The sequence below is a fragment of the Bison bison genome, unplaced genomic scaffold, assembly GCF_000754665.1.
Source record: "Bison bison bison isolate TAMUID 2011002044 unplaced genomic scaffold, Bison_UMD1.0 scf7180017864290, whole genome shotgun sequence".
NCBI lineage: Eukaryota > Metazoa > Chordata > Mammalia > Artiodactyla > Bovidae > Bison > Bison bison.
The window spans coordinates 300,163-317,499 of NW_011494862.1; the positions used below are offsets into that span (position 1 = coordinate 300,163).

General features: G+C 42.9%; 1 protein-coding gene and 1 pseudogene across 1 annotated transcript in view; one reads left to right on the forward strand and one right to left on the reverse strand.

Moving 5' to 3' along the window:
• The window catches only part of AK4 (adenylate kinase 4), a 96,630-nt gene that overhangs the window by 17,543 nt on the left and 61,750 nt on the right, over positions 1–17,337 (forward strand). The window lies entirely within an intron of this gene.
• LOC104996142 lies at positions 522–5,151 on the reverse strand (annotated as a pseudogene).

A 17,337-nucleotide genomic window follows, 5' to 3' on the forward strand; every position in this document is an offset into this window, starting at 1 on the left:
GTTCTTGCCTGGAGAATCCCAGGGATGGGGGAGCCTCGTGGGTTGCCGTCTATGGGGTCGCACAGAGTCGGACACGACTGAAGCGACTTAGCAGCAGCAGTAGCAGCAGCAGCAAGCACTTGTTAAATCAAGATATTCCAATGGCATCTTGTTATTAGGAATAAAAAAATGGTCTCCACCTTTAAGAAATTCACAAGGTAAAACATACAGCAAATTAATTGTTTTATCAGGGAGATTATACTGAATACTATAAAAAGGCATGAAAATTTTATTATAAGAACAGTGGAGGGAGTTCATTTTTTTATCACCAGTATCTAACACAGGCAGTGTGTAATAGTTGTTTGTTACACTTTGGGATGACAGAGTAACTGAAAGCTATGGGAGAGATGGCATTACAGCTGGGCCTTTACAGATGGGTTAGGTACTGACAGGTGGAAAAATGGGAGCAGGGTGTTTTGTTTAACTTTTCAGTTTTTTCATCACACCATGCAGCATGTGGGATCTTAGTTCCCTGATGGGGAATTGAACCCATATCCCCTCCATTGGAAGAGCAGAGTCTTAACCACTAGACCTCCAGGGAAGTCCTGAGAAGGGTGTTTTTGAAGGATCATGTCTGGGAGTAGGTGACTAAAATTAAGGGTATTTTGATTAAAACCTAGAGTTGGGGATTATAGGCAATAGGCTGGAAATATTCCTGGTGGAGGCGGGAGATGGACTGTCTGTATAATCCCAGATGGAGTTTGTAAATAGGAAAACTATGGGGAGTGCCTTCCTCAAATTCCTTTAGTGGTGTGACTGTGACCAGTGGACTGGTGGGAAGGAAGTGGAGCACAGCCAGGGTCGTGTCACCACGGTTTAGACCATAGTGGGAAGTTTAGAAGTAGTTTAGAAATAGTGGGAAGAAGTGTTTGGGAGAAGTTGAAGTGGTGACATTAGATGTGACTGTATGGGAATGGTGGGCAAGGCCAGATCCAAATGCAGCCCTTTGAAGTTTGAAACCAGCGATTGTCAGGGACAGCGGTCCCATTTAACAGAGGGGTGCAGTCCATACCTGTGGGAAGTTCCAGTTGACATGAACCCTTGTGGGTTTGGTGTAGCAAGTGGCTGGCACTGAAGCTGGCCCCATGGCATAGTGGAAATACTGTTGAGCTTTGGAGTCATGCATACCTCGGGCTCAACGTCTTACTGACTTTGTAAATTTGGGGGAAGTTAATGAACCTGATTTCCTCCTTTGTAAGAATCCTATTTCACAGGGCTTTGGGGAGGGTCAGAGGAGGTTATTTATGTCAAATACCTGGCAAATAAGAGGAGTCTCTGGTTTGTTCTCCTCCTCTCTGGAGTTATATATTTTCATTTCATTTAAAATCTTCCTCAGTGAATGTGGTGCTTTGAATGGAATCAGTGACATAATCCAGTGGTGTTTAGGGGATGTGTTTGGGTGTGTGTGTGAGTGTGTGTGAGTGTATGTGTGTGTTCACCACTCAACCATTCTCTGTTCTGCAGAGGTTGTAAGCATTTGCTCATTGTTTTAATTGTGTTGTCCTATTTTCCTTTGAATTTGTCTTATTTCTGTTTTTTTTTTTTAATTTATTTATTTGGCTGATTGGGTCTTTGTTGTGGTACTCAGAAGCTTTGGTTGTGGCGTCTAATTGTGTGACAGGGGCTCCTGAGCTCTTGGACTAAAGTAGTTACGGCCTGCGGGCTTAGTTGCTCTGAGATGTGCTGGATCTGGATCAGGGATCAAACCCACCTACCTTGCATTGCAAGGGCAGATTCTTAACCACTGGACCATAAGGGAAACCCCTTGTTTCCACTCTTATCCAAACGAAGCTACTTATGTGTGTACCTCTTTTGGAAGGCAGGGAAAATTTCTTTTTAAAAATTGTGTCATCATTAAAAGGACAGTTTTCTTTCTTTCTTCTTTCTTTTTTTAAAGGCAGAATAAGGTTTGTTTTTATTGAATGTGTGATTTATGCAATTGCTGAGGCTACTATGTACAGAGAAGAGGGGGAGAACTTTATTTCTTGGTCGTTTCCTCCTTGGGTAGAATCTTGATGATTTCCTCCTTGGCCTGAAGCTGCTCTTATTGGTGCTTGAGGTCTTCCTTGGTCTTAGACCTACAGGCCTTAGCCTGGTCTGCCAGAAGCTTCTTGCGAGCTTTGTCTGCCTTCACCTTGTAGATATATTCCATGATATATATATATATATATTCCATGGATATATATCCAGCTTGTGGATATAATCCACTTGTTTTTGAGCATGTTACCCTTCACCTTCAGGTACAGGCTGCGATACACGTGGTGATTAGTCTTCCTAGATTCATGGTATCTTCTGAGCAGCCAGCGCAGTTCTCATCCTCTGCTTTCAGGTTACTTTTCGGGCGTTCGAGCGTTGGCAGTACCCTTTCACTTATCTATGCCCATATGCCTGCCCTTCCAGCGAGCCAAGGTGTTTTTCCACCACTGAGTCCAAGAAGTCATAGGCTTCCAGGTGATCAGCCCATCTTTGATTGGCTTCTGGATCTGCTGATGGAAATTGGCCTTGGTGACTTTATTAGTCTCCTTGGGGTCCAACCAGACCATTTTGCCACAGCAGAGGGACCCTGGGGGCAAGCCTCTTCTGAAGCCTCAACATACTCATGGCTGTGGCCACAGCAGTGAAAGGAAAATGACAGTTTTCTTAACTTTACCTCTTTATCTGATAGGTTAGATTTTCTCAAGGTCTTCTAATAAACAGAGTAACTGACATAACTGAAATTCAACTTTTGCTTTGCTTGGTTTTCCTAAATTTTAACACAGATGCTTCTGTATTTTTCTTCTACATGACCCCTATAGGTCTTGGTAAAAATAGCCAATGTAGTTTGTAGGAGAGCTATAAAATTTTGATTGCATGTATGAGTAGTTTCCCAGTTTTCTTAAATGGTAACTATAAATACCATCTCAGGACATAATTTAGTTTTTCAAAGAGGGAGATTGACTTTCAACTTGCATTACTTCATTGGCTTAGCTTTAAAAAAAAAATCAAGAGTGCAGCTTGGAATAAGATGAAAGTGCAAAACCTTTTCATTGAACTCAGTTTTGTTTCAGTTTTCTAGGGTTCTTAGGAGCTAAACACTATGCATAACAATGACTGTGTTAAGTTTAATTATTTGTTCCATTTCTTAACATCTTAGAATTGGAAGGGATTTTAAGTCCTTCTGTCCAAGTGGCCATTCTGTGTCAGATCCCTTCTACAGCTGCTGACAGCCAACTTGCCTCCTCTGGAGGCAGGCTCTTTCATTGCTGGACAGGTCTAATTGTTGGAAGATTTTTTTTTCCCCCTCGTACTGAGATGAAAGCCAACTCCTTGAAACTGTCATCTATAAACTGTCATCCACTTATCCAACTTCAGTCTTTTGTTGTCACATAAATTAAATCCACTAGCTCTTCAGATAATTGAAAATAGTTGCTAGGCACCACTTCTCTGACTTAAGTTGTCTTTTTTTTCCCCCCAAGAAAAATAGCCCTTGTTCCCCCAGCCATTCTTCCCATGATATCATTTCTAGGTTCTTTTGCAGCCTGATTTCACTATGGCCCTTTTAATCTGCAGTGGCCATCCCTCCTGACAGCTAGCTAAATGTGGCAGGATCATTGCACCTAAGTTACCAGAAAGCCAGGTTCACCTCTTGGTGGATGTTGAGCCAATAGACACAACCAAGCCAAAGTACTGTAGAGTGAAGGACTTATTATTACTTGCAGCAAGTACTTTGTGATCTTTCTCAAAGCAGCATACCCAAACAGCAAAATCAGGGAAGTTTAAGCTAAGGCTACATGCATATTCATGAAGGGGCTTGAGCCAGGAGAGTTCAGCCTAGAATTGGGGCAAAGGTCAACAATCTTAGTCTTGGTTGATTGAAGTCTGGAGGGTAGCATCCTTATCCTGTCTTCCATCTGGGTTGGGGTCTTAGTTCCAACAGAACTGAAAGATATATTATTATGTGTATCCTTTGAGGAGTAACTAGGACTCTTACTTTATCACTGAACTGTTGTTTGACTGCCTTTTCTCTATTCTAGCATTCCTTTGTTCCCTTAAGATCATTATTATTGAGACCTGTTCAAGGGCAAGCATCCTGATCAGGGTTAGATCACAAAATGTTCTTAGGCCAAAATGCGTTCTCATGTCAAGAAAGCCATTCCTGGTTCTCTTTCTCCGGGGACCTCCTACCCTATCTGCTTACAGTTATAGTGGATTTACTTCTATATTCTACTTCCTAAATGAATACGTTATTTGGGAGTATTTCTGAACATCGTCCTGCAATGCAGTGTAGCTCATGTAGCCTCATAAAGCTGACAGTATTTGAAGATTAGCGCGAAGACCTAAGTTCAGACACCAGCTACTCCAGACTATTCAGCTCTGTAGTGCTGTTCTTGAGTGATCTTGCTTTCTTGGTTCCCTTTGAGAATTAGGGACAAATTAGAAAGATTCCAGGAGAAATTCTGGATGGAATTAATCAGCCTAAATATTGCAGGACACAGATCATCAATGAACAACTCATGACTGAATTTACCCAGATTGTCATTAATTATAGCTTATTTGGATTGTTTCCTACATATTATTTTATGAAACCCGGAATTGTAGCAACTTAGGTTACCAAAGGAGAGATGAGACCAAATCAATTGAAAAATCAGAGCTTGGAGCAAAGTTTTATTGCAGGGTCAAGCAAGGAGACCAGTGGCTTGTGCTCAAAACCCCGTGAACTCCCTGATGGCTTTTGAGGAAGAGTTTCTATAGATAAAATTTGGGGTGAGGGTTACAGGATGTGTGACTTTTCTTCTGATTTATTGGTGGTGAGGTAACAGAGTGGTGCTCCAAAATTACCACCCCCTCCCTGAGTGGAGTCTTAGTTCCTACAGAAGAACTCAAACATACTCTTATGTATTCCCTTGAGGAGGAGCCAGGATGCTGCTTTAATCACTGTACTGTTTCTTGTTTCTTCCTCCTTTGTTTCTGCATCCCTTATTTCCCTGATTGGTAGTTGTTTGAATCTGCCCTTTAGATCTCTGGGAAGGTTTAGGAAGGAGGCTGAAGCCTTTATCCTTTAAATAAGAAATGGAGGTGACTTCACTGGGCTTCCCTTGTGGCTCAGCTGGTAAATAATCTGCCTGCAATGCAGGAGACCTGGGTTCAATCCCTGGGTTGGTAAGATCCCCTGGAAAAGGGAAAGGCTACCCACTCCAGTATTCTGGCCTGGAGAATTCCATGGACTGTATAGTTCATGGTGTCAGAAAGAGTTGGACATGACTCAGCGACTTTCACTTTCACTGGGGGTTTAGTGGCTAAGATTCTGAGATCCCAATGCAGGGTGCCCAGGTTTGATCCCTGGTCAGGGAACTAGATCCCACATGCTGCAACTAAAGATCCCACAGGATGCAATGAAGATCAAAGATCCTGTGTGCTGCAACTAACCAAATTAATAAATAAAAGAAATAGGGGACCCAGAAAGACTTTGTGTCCAGCGGGGCCCCACAGGATCCTGATCAGTTTCACCCATGCCAGATACTTTAGTGATGGAAAGCTCTGAGAGTTGCCTTTAATAAGAGTTTGTGCTATGACCCACATAGCTGGGTTTGGAGTCTGACTTGGCCATGAACTGTAGGAATTTGGGCAAAGCATCAATGGCTAACCTTTTTGTGTTTATTCATTTATAAATGAGAGTCATGATAGAGCTGCCTCATCAAGTTTCCTTGTGTGAAATAAGTTAATATGTTTTGGCAGGGCTGAGGCTAAGTTTAAAAGAGCGAGCAAGGCACCCTCCTTAAGTAAAAAATTTAAAGGGCTGCCAAAAAAATCAGTCATCAAGATAAATAGTTTAATGGAGTAAAATAAGCCAAATGTCAACATTTTAAAAATTATTGTTTTAAAGATCTGTTTTTATTTATTAATGGCTGGTGCTGGGTCTTCGTTGCTGCATGTGGGCTTTCTTTAGTTGCTGTGAGCAGGGGGCCACTCTCCAGTTGCGGTGCTCAGGCTTCTCACGGTAGTGGCTCCTCTTGCGGAGCGTGGGCTCTAGGGCTCATGGCCTTCAGGAGTTTCGGCACGTGGGCTCAGCAGTTGTGGCTTCCAGGCTCTGGAGCACAGGCTCAATAGTTGTGTTGCATGGGCCCAGTTGCTCCTTGTCATGTGGGATCCTCCTGGATCAGGGACTGAACCTGTGACCCCTGTATTGGCAGGCAAATTCTTCACCATTGAGCTACCAGGGAAGTGCCAAAATACCAACGTTTTAAATAGAGACCAAATCTGAAAGGACTGAGGTTGGGGTGAAGTGAGTAACAGTGAGTTGTACAAGTGCAGGATTGGATCCTGTCTTTATTTAAAATTTTTATAATTCTTCATCATGGATTTTTTTGCCTTGAGAAGTGAAATATTTCCTGCCGTTATCAGTAAACAAAGGATGTCACAGTCATCAGCAATTGCAGACACCACGGATGGTGAGCTGGTAAGCCCTGTGGAACCAGGAAGAAGAGAATACCTGCCATCTAGCAGCCATCAGACTGTAGCTGCTCCTTATGTTGAGCACTGAAGAAACTCAGGATGGGACGACACAGGATATAGGCCCCAGATAGATTCCTTCATATCAAAGGAATGATTTCAGTGAGCCAGGACTTTTGTATTTTTCTATACATAGGAAAGTGCAAAATTCCTTAACTTGGGATATCTGGTTTTCTTTAATCAATGATAATCATTTGATGTTCAAACTACCTGCCCTTTGTTTTAAAACTCTACCTGGCTCCTCCCCTCACCTCCTTAGTGGTTCTCCAGGGTTACTTGAGATGCTGTCTCCTAGACTTGAAATACTAAAAATTCTCTTAACTTTTAAGTTGTGAATATCTTTTAAATCCATAGCCTTAATTTTGATATTTTAAAACATTGGATAATATTTGAAAATATTATTTATCCTGGTTACTAGAGCTTGTTTTCTTTTATATCCTCTCCAATTTTTGGCCCAAAGTGAGTGCCTCACTAATCTCACTCCGGTTGCAGACAGATGTGTTGTGTGTTGTTTGTAATTATCATGGGGATGTTAGTCTTGTGAAGGAAATGCGTTCTAAAAGCCTCATGTAAGGATTTCTTTGCCCAGCATAGATGTTTCTGTTAGGTTATCTCAGAGTGCCAGTCCAAATCTTATCAAGGTCAGCTTTAGGTTTTGAAACGTTGTGTTTCAAATACTGCTAAAGTTCACAGCTAGAGAATTAAAAATGCATGTACTGAGCTTATGTCTAGAAGAATCTAGCCAAACCAAATAGCACTGCAACATTGCTTCTCCTCGATGGTGGGGATTGTGAAAGATGGACACAGATGGTGGCTGAGCCAGAGCTGGAACTACTGTTAGTTGGCAAGAGATATTCTAAGTGACAGAAGCCAGACCACACTGGGGATTAGGAAGTGGTGTTTCTAGAAGTTAAATTATGATCATAGAATCTTTCTTTAATTCTGGTTCTTCTCCAGTTTGCCTTTAGTTATACAGACCTGATTATAAGCATGGAAATCTTTTTCATAGTTAATGACCAGTGAAAGGCAAAAAAAAAAACACTACAGAATCTGATGTTTTAAAGCTTTCTTCTCGAAAGTCCAGGTGTCACCCCGGCAAGGCAAATTGTTAGGGCACTACTCTGTTGCAGTGGTCTTTTCCTCTTTCCTTCATTCCTTTCTTCTACAGATTCATCCAGTGTTGCTTTCCGGACAAAGTAAGAGACATAGTTCTTCTTAAAAGGTGGTCCAGTGGTTAAGAATCTGCCTACCTATGTAGGGGACATAGGTTTGATCCCTGGTCTGGGAAGATGCCACATGCCTCAACTACTGTGCCCAAGTGCCTTTGAGCCCATGCTCTGCAACAAGAGAAGCCAGTGAAGTGAGAAGCCCGAGTAGTAGTGCCACCTGCTGCAACTAGAGAAAGCCCGTGCACAGCAATGGAGACCTCGTGTACCCCCCTCAGAAAAAGTCACGGAAACGGGATGTTGTTGATGCTTTGCATACAATATGTAAAGCTAAATAAACTAGTAACCACCATAGCAGTTGTCATTGGCTTTCATTAGGTTTAAATTTACCTGCAGGTTTTATCATTTTGGTTTTAGATTCCAAAAAGGTGGAATCCAATTGTTGTAGTAGAATGAATTAAAAACATAACTTCATTTTGTTGACTGCTGCCAGACAATGCTGCCTTGCCATGGCAAGGTGGATCTACTGCATGAATTTGATCACTTATAGAGACTCCAGGTGTTTTTTGGCTTAGGGTTAGAAAAAGAAAAAAAGAATGGGAAATTCTTGTCTTGAGTGTATGTCGCCTTCTTTGTACCAGTTTTTAGAGAACCGCTGTGGCAGCTGCTAAACTATACATGTCTGCTTTGTTTTCCTTCTTTCATTTAGCAGGTGGGAAAAGTGAGAAAGTTTAAAACTGAGTGTTACATTGTATATCTGGTGGAGCATTCAAATCTCATGTATATGCATATCTAGCAGAAAAAGATGTAGAGACTTGAGTGTAGAATAAGTGTAGAGGTTGAAATCACTAGTATATTAGTGGCACTTTGATTTATAAGGGGGACATCCTCAGATATCCAGGAACTCTTCTTGAAATAGAGGCAACTCTGGGAATAATTATCTTAGCCTGAAAGCCATCCCTTGCTTTAATGTGCAAAGTTTAATGTTTCCCGTTGGGTAATTTATCAGCTCGTTTTCAAATTAGTTAGTAAGGTAAGACTTCTAGAGCCAGAGGATGAAATCCAATGCTTTCTTCTCTTGATTACTTCTGCTTTTGGGCAAGTTCAGACTAAGCTCTAAACAGATTTGCAAACTGCAAATCCTGGTCGTTAGCGTTGAGTCATTGCGATGGTGACCTGGGGGTGACTGTGACACGCTGTCACAGTCAGGGTGCTGGGTGACACTGGGGAACAGTCTGTGGCACTTGACCAGTACTCCAGCATTATCTGTTGAATTTGGAGGACTCAGGTTCCCATCCTGTGCCCTTGATAGCTCAGTTGGTAAAGAATCCACCTGCAATTCAGGAGACCCCAGTTCAATCCCTGGGTTGGGAAGATCCGCTGGAGAAGGGAAAGGCTACCCACTTCAGTATTCTGGCCTAGAGAATTCCATGGGCTGTATAGTTCATGGGGTCATAAAGAGTCAGACACGACTCGGCGACTTTCACTTTTAAATTCCCATCACCTGCTCAGTGGGTACACAGCGCTTCACTCCACCACCTACAGTTCTGACCATTCTCTAATCGCTCTTTGTTTAAGATTAGACTCAGTTTATTTGAAAAAAATATTTATTTATCTGGCTGCAGCAAGTTTGAGTTGCAGCAGGGATCTTCTGTCTTCTTTGTAGCATGCAGGATCTTTAGTTGCAGCATGTGAACACTTAGTTGGAGCATACGGGATCTAGTTCCCTGACCAGGGATTGAACCTGGGTCCCCTGAATTGGTAGCATGGTGTCTTAGCCACTGGACTGCCAGGGAAGTCCCAGTATTTCATTCTTTTTAACGGCTTAGTAATATTCTGTGTGTGTGTGTGTGTGTGTGTGTGTGTGTGTGTGTGTATGTGTATGTATATGTATCACCCACATTTTCTTTATCCGTTCATCTACTGATGGACATTTAGGTTGTTTCCATATCTTGGCTGTTGAACTGCAGTGAAGATTGTTGGTGTCTAGTTGCTGAGTCATCTACTTTTTTTGCAACCCCATGGACTGTAGCCTGACAGCCTTCTCTGTCCATGGCATTTTTCAGGCAAGAATACTGGGTGTGGGTTGCTATTTCCTTCTCCAGGGGACCTTCTCAACCAAGGGATCAAACCCGCATATCTTGTGTCTCTTGCATTGGCAGGCAGATTCTTTACCACCAAGCCCACTGGGAAGTCCCACAGTGTACGAAAAGCTACATAAATCTTTTCAAGTTGGTGTTTTCATTTTCTTTGGATAAATACCCTGAGTGGAATTGCTGGATCATATGGTAATTCTTTTCTTTTCTTTTATTTATTTATTTTTGGCTGTGCTGAGTCTTCATTGCTGAGCACTGGCTTTCTCTGCTTGGGAAAGTGGGGGCTACTCTATAGTTGCGGTGTGTGGGTTTCTCCTTGTCTTGGCTTCTCTTGTTGTGGAGTGTGGAATTAGCTGCTCTGTGGCATGTAGAATCTTCCCAGACCAGGTTTCGAACCTGTGTCCCCTGCATTAGCAGATGGATTCTCTACCACTGGACCACCCAGGGAAGTCCCAGGTGATTCTATTTTTGATTTTTTGCAGAACCTCTGTACTGTTTTTTATATGGTTGCCCTCTGGTATTATTATTATTGTTGTCCCTGCTGGTGTTAAAGGACGATGGCATATCTGCCTTCTCAGTGGACCATATACCCCACTGGGAGCCCTAGAGGGAAAGAGAGGTGCCATCAGCTGTTTCCCTCATTTTCTTTTCCTTTGTTTGCAGGACTGTCTGCTACCAGCCCTGGGAGGCTGGTGAACGTGCACATCATCAGTGTTCTTGGAGTAGTTCTCCATCAGAGTATTGCCAGAAAGCTATGGCAGAGGGAGGGAGACGAGGGAGAGAGAGAGGACCCTTCCCCCCACCCCCACCATGGGCAGCAGTAGCAATCCCTCCTGTTTGAGCAGATGGCTCTGGAGGAAACAGCAGCTTCCCTTGTGCAGATCTGCAGCCAAGATCCTGCACAGAGAGGCAGCTGACAAGGTGCCTGGCACAGCCAGATCCATATCCAGGCCTTCTGCAATGGGAAGGAATTCCTTTTATCTTCTTTAAAAGTGAAAATCCCCTCTGTCCTCTGCATGGAGCTAATAGTTGGGTTGTGGTCAGGTCACAAGGGAGGCAGGGAAAATCTAGACAGCTTGTGAGATATAATGTATGATCCTGCTCCTTGGGGCTGGAAGTGCCTGTATCATGGATGCCAAGGCAGACTTGCGGCACTTGAGGAGATGGCTGAACACTCTGGGTCTAAAACTCAGCCTTGATTTTGGCAAACCTCACAGATTACTTGCCTTTTCCCATTTGTTCCCTTGCCCAGATTCTGTTGCCTTCATCCCAGTCTTTTTCTCCTGCTGCTTATGTAAGGCGGCATGTGGTCCTTCACCAGATGTTCATGGTGCGTCTATAAATGCATGTGTTCCTATTCTGGGCCAAGAAAATATTCCAAAATTTTTTTGGCTTAATGAAATTTACAGTGTCTTTTTCCTTTCATGATTTATTTAAAAGTCTTAAAATGAAGTCACTGTGTAGTTTTATTCTTTGAATTGGTATGTGGGGGGTCACATAATTAATCTGCTGATGGGATGAGAAAGCTTAAGGATATTCTTTGTGCTTAGACATTCCATCACCTTCTTTCTCAGTTATGCGAGCCCCTCCCCTACCCAAAGTCGTGGCTTTTGTCCATGCATATTTTTATCTTGACTATTATAGAAAACACACCCACTGCCAACACATTTCTGGACCTAGGGTACAAAATTAGACTAAGTGAATGTAAATATCCAGTCTGGCTAGAGAGGTAAAAAGAAAAGAGGCCTAACAAAGCATTTGCCCTTATTCCCAGGCACATGGATCAGGCCTGAGTTCTGGTCCAGACCCCACTTGTCATAGAATGGGTATAGTGGTCAACACCTTAGCAGTGCTTGAAGGCAGGGAGACTCTCCTTCGTCTCACCTGTCCTCACTTCAAAAGTAGAGTCTAGGTGGGTGAAAGGATCCTGCTGTGGTTTCAGATGTGCTAAGTAGCCTGAAAGCCCAAGTCAAAAGCCAGGAATACTTATACCTGCACTCATCTCACATGCTAGCCAAGTAATGCTCAAAATTCTCTAAGCCAGGCCTCAACAGTACATGAACCCAGAACTACCAGATGTTCAAACTGGATTTAGAAAAGGCAGAGGAACCAGAGATCAAATTGACAACATCCATTGGATCATAGAAAAGCAAGAGAGTTCAAGAAAAACATCTAATTCTGCTTCACTGACTACGCTAAAGCCTTTGACTGTGTGGATCACAACAAACTGGAAAATTCTTAAAGAGATAATACCAGACCATCTTACCTGTCTCCTGAGAAATCTGTATGCAGGTCAAGAAGCAATAGTTAGAACCTGACATGGAACAATGGACTGCTTCCAAATTGGGAAAGGAGTACGTAAAGGCTGTATATTGTCACCTTTCTTGTTTAACTTATATGCAGAGTACATCATGCAAAGTGCTGGGCTGCATGAAGCACAAGCTGGAATCAAGATTGCTGGGAGAAATACCAACCTCAGATATGCTGATGACACCACCTTTATGGCAGAAAGCGAAGAGGAACTAAAGAGCCCCTTGATAAAAGTGAAAGAGGAGAGTGAAAAAGCTGGTTTAAAACTCAACATTCAAAAAACGGAGATCATGGCATCCAGTCCCATCACTTCATGGCAAATAGATTGGGAAATAATGGAAACAGTGGCAGAGTTTATTTTTTTGGGCTCCAAAATCACTGCAGATGGTGATTGCAGCCATGAAATTAAGATACTTGCTCCTTGGAAGAAAAGCTATGACCAACCTAGACAGCATATTAAGAAGCAGAGACATTACTTTGCAGACAGAGGTCTGTCTAGTCAAAGCTACGGTTTTTCCAGTAGTCATGTATGTGGATGTGAGAGCTGGACCATAGAAATTATAAGACGCTTACTCCTTGGAAGAAAAGTTAAGACCAACCTAGATAGCATATTCAAAAGCAGAGACATTACTTTGCCAACAAACGTCCCGTCTAGTCAAGGCTATGGTTTTTCCTGTGGTCATGTATGGATGTGAAAGTTGGACTGTGAAGAAAGCTGAGCACAGAAGAATTGATGCTTTTGAACTGTGGTGTTGGAGAAGACTCCTGAGAGTCCCTTGGACTGCAAGGAGATCAATCCAGTCAATCCTAAGGGAAATCAACTCTGAACATTCACTGGAAGGATTGACGCTGAAGCTCCAATACTTTGGCCACCTGTAGTTGGTGATGGACAGGGAAGCCTGGCGTGCTGCAGTCCTTGGGGTTGCAAAGAGTTGGACACGACTGAGCGAATGAGCTGAACTGAGGTATACAAAATTGAAATTCTGCCTCTGAGATTACAGAGAAGACTTCACCTCCCTCACGCAAATGAGAAAACTTGAGGCTGCAATCAGTGAAGGACATTGATGTGTTCAGGCCATGGGCAGTGACTTGAAGGCAAACTTAAGAGAGTCAAGACTCCAGATTCCCACTCTTGTAATTCATTGCATCATGTTGGCTCTTTGCTTCATTATGAAGCCAGTTCTGTGTTTTTAAAAGGATATATTGTCTCTTGATTAAAACTATAGATATTAGTAATAAATCAACTGAATGATCTCATTTAAATGTGGAATCTAAGAAACAAACAAAACAAAAAAACCTTGAGCTCATAGATACAGAGAACAGATTGGTGATTGCCAGAGGTGGGGGTTTAGCCTATCAAAAAGTTCAAACTAAAGTATGAGAGCCCTTGGGATGCACATATAGTGTGGTGGTTATATTTAAAATATTTTATTACGTATTTGAAAATTGCCAAGAGAATAGATTTTTTTTCCCCCTCAAAAGTAATTCATTTGTTTATTGGATTTCTGTTTTATCTTCTTTTTTTTTTGGGTCATGTTTTGCAGCATGTGGAATTTTAGTTACCAGCCAGGGATTGAACCCATGCCCCCTGCATTGAGAACACAGAGTCTTAACCACTGGACTGCCAGGGACGTCCCTGGTTTTCTATTTTGAATATAGAAATATTTATGTGTGTACACACTAATGAAAATGGATCTTAAATATTCTCTTCATAAGAAAACAGTTTGTGACTATGCATGTTGACAGATGTTAACTGGGTTTATTGTGGCAATCATTTCTCAATATATACAAATATCAAATCATTATGTTGTAGACCAGAAACTAATGTTATGTGAGTTAGAGCTCAATAGAAAAAAAGAAATCACACTATAAATTCTTTCATTTTAATCTCAGAATTAGTGGTAAAGAGAAACATTTGTACTTTATATTTGGGTTCAAATCTAAAAAGAAGAAATAATTTTTTTTGCTATTAACCTCCTTTTAACCTTGAGAGTAGTGATTGATCATATAAATCACAAGTAATTTTCAAATATTTAGTCAAATAATTTTCACCACAATTTCCTTTGGTTAAAACACCAATAATAATAATGACCTTGTGCTGTGCTAAGTTGCAGCCTGCCAGGTTCCTCTGTCCATGAGATTCTTCAGGCAAGAATACTGGAGTGGGTTGCCATGCCCTCTCCAGGAGATCTTCCCGACCCAGGGACTGAACCCATGTCTCCTGCGGCTTCCTCTTTGTAGGCAGATTCTTATTGCTGAGCCACCGGGGAGGCCCCAGTAATGACCCCATGATGAGCTAAACATTTTATCCTGAGACTAAATAGCAGAGGAAAGGTTTGGAAGACAGGAGTGCTTTGTGTGAAGTTAGGAGAGATGCGGTCAGTGATTTGATCCCAGGGGGAACTTAGTCTGATGATGTCCAAAGGAACAAAGAGTGGATAGAATAAAGTCTTCATAGTTTCAAAATTTGCATTGTCTTACATTAAATAGGTTATATATTTATCTCTGGTACCTTTTTTTTTTCCTGCCTTGCTGTGTTGCTTGTGCGATCTTAGTTCCCTGACCAGGGATTGAACCTGAGGCCTCAGCAATCAAAGTGTGGAGTCCTAACCACCGAACCACCAGGGAATTTCCTCTGGTCTTCTTTAGTCTTGCTTTACAATTCCTAATATCTTGTGATTTATCAGGAAACCATTGGGTAGAACCTAACTTGTGACACATAGACACCCAGAAGAGGAGATAGCTCAGAGAGGCAGCAGGTTTTTGATAGTGGAGCCTAGTACAAACTCTGATTTGGGGTGACTTCCAAGCAAGCACCTGCATGTTAGTTTGGAAATGATAAGTTGTTTCCTTAACACTAAACTCTCCGCTTATTCTGTTAGATATTTTGGAGTTACACTCTCAGAATCTTTAAGAGGTGACTCATGCACCTCTTGTGGGTGTTGGAGAATGTCAGGTGGCTTCGGGAGGGGCAGGCATCCACTTGCAGGAACAGATCCTTTGTTGTGAAGAGCTCGTTTGGGATCCAAAGACAACCTGTGGTGATGATCTTTCTGCACCAGCCTGAATAGACTGAAGCAATCATCGTGAGACCCATTAACAAACTACACTGTGTCCATTTATAATGGTTTGCTCATTAATCCAGTAATTTATTTTATTCAATTATTCAAGGCTTGCCAAAGAATTAGAAAAGATAATATTTAAAGGAAATATTTCTCTACATAATTCTTACTATGATTAAGAAGGTCTTTCTAAACCTTAATTGCCTTAAAGTGTTGACTTTATCAGGACTGCTGAACAATATGATAGATATAAGATATTGTGGGTGTAGTGATAATAACGGAGAAGGCAATGGCACCCCACTCCAATACTCTTGCCTGGAATATCCCATGGACAGGGGAGCCTGGTGGGCTGCAGTCCATGGGGTCGCTAAGAGTCGGACACGACTGAGCGATTTCACTTTCATGCATTGGAGAAGGAAATGGCAACCCACTCCAGTGTTCTTGCCTGGAGAATCCCAGGGACGGGGGAGCCTGGTGGGCTGCCGTCTATGGGGTTGCACAGAGTTGGACACAACTGAAGTGACTTAGCAGCAGCAGTGATAATAAAGTTCATCTAATCTGTAGGACCTTAGTGGTAGAAGGATGGAGATTTTAAAGATAGGGTAGCTCTTGATCTCAAGTAGAGTGGCTCTTGCTGTTGTTAAGTCCCTAAGTGTTGTCCGACTCTGCGATCCTGTGGACTGTAACCTGCCAAGCTCCTCTGCCCATGACATTTTTCCAGGTGAGAATACTGGAGTGGGTTACCATTTCCTCCTCCAGGGTATCTTCCCGACCCAAGGATTGAACCTGTGTGTCCTGCATTGCCAGGCAGATTGTTTACTACTGAGCTACCTGGGAATCCCGTAATGTGTGGCCTCAAGGGGATTATAATCTGGTGTGGAGGATTTCTGAGCAGCCTCCAATGAGCACAATGAATGACGTGTAGGTAGATGTGCAACCGCATATAGTGGTACAGGCTGTGAAACTGCATAGGGAGCGGGAGGGTGCTTGGCTGGGGAGTGTTGGGGGTGGGCTTACAGTCCAGCTTGGGTTCTGTCCACCGAGCTGTGTTCCCTGGCTTACAGCTGAGTCAACTTTGAGAAATGGGCATCTTCCAAAGGCAATGTCTTTTTTCCTAATGTCTGAAGACACATCATGTACAAGCTTCAGCCCAGGTGCTGGTGGAGGACAGCAGAGAGCATTATTCCTTTGAAGGGAGTAGGAAGTACATGGCTGTGAGGTGCTGGTACATGAAGTCCTTGAAAGGTGACTCTTCAGGCAACCTCTGTCAGCCCTTCAAAGCTCAGTTCTAGGGAGGCACGTGTTCTGGGACCTAAGGTCAGAGGGCGGTGGCCACCTGTGTGTCCCTGTGTGTCTCAGGCACATGCCTGTCAGCACTGTCTTTCTCTCCGGTCTCGCCCTTTCCCCCACTGAGTCTGTGGACTGCTTGAGGGAAGACGTTGAGGGAAGGATCTGTGTGGGAGGTCAGGGTTGAGGAATAGTTCCAGGTGGATCAGAAAGATTTTGATTGCCATCCTGAGGAGTTTCCACATCATCCTGTAGGCCAGGGAATGCATTCTTGGTGTTTGAGAAAGAAGCGACTTGTGCCAACTATGTTTTCTTTTTTTTTGGAAAGCCTCTCTGAGAGTTGTGTAGACATGGATCAGAGGAGAGAAGGGGCCATGTGGAGAGTTTGGAGGTATAGGGTTGCAGTGTGCTTAAGAGCTTGGTAGGAAATAGCTGCACAGAAATAGTTGCTGTAAGTTTTTATTTAGTTGAAGACATGTATTTCCCACAGGGCATACAATCACCATTAAGGTATGTATATCCTACACACACACAGACACACACACACAGACACACACACACAGACACACACACACACAGACACACACACACACGCTTCCCAGGTGCCACTAGTGGTGAGGAACCTGCCTGCCTAATGCAGGGGACATAAGAGGCATGGGTTTGATCCCTGGGTCAGGAAGATCCCCTGGAGGAGGGCATGGCAACCAACTTCAGTACTCTTGCCTGGAGAATCCCATGGATAGAGGAACTGGCAGGCTACGGTCCATAGGGTCTCAAAGAGTCAGACAAGACTGAAGTGACTTAGCATGCATGTGTATATGACAGAAATGCATGCTCCTGTCCCTTTTGTTAGGGATTTGCTTCACCCTTCCAGGAGAATGAACTCTA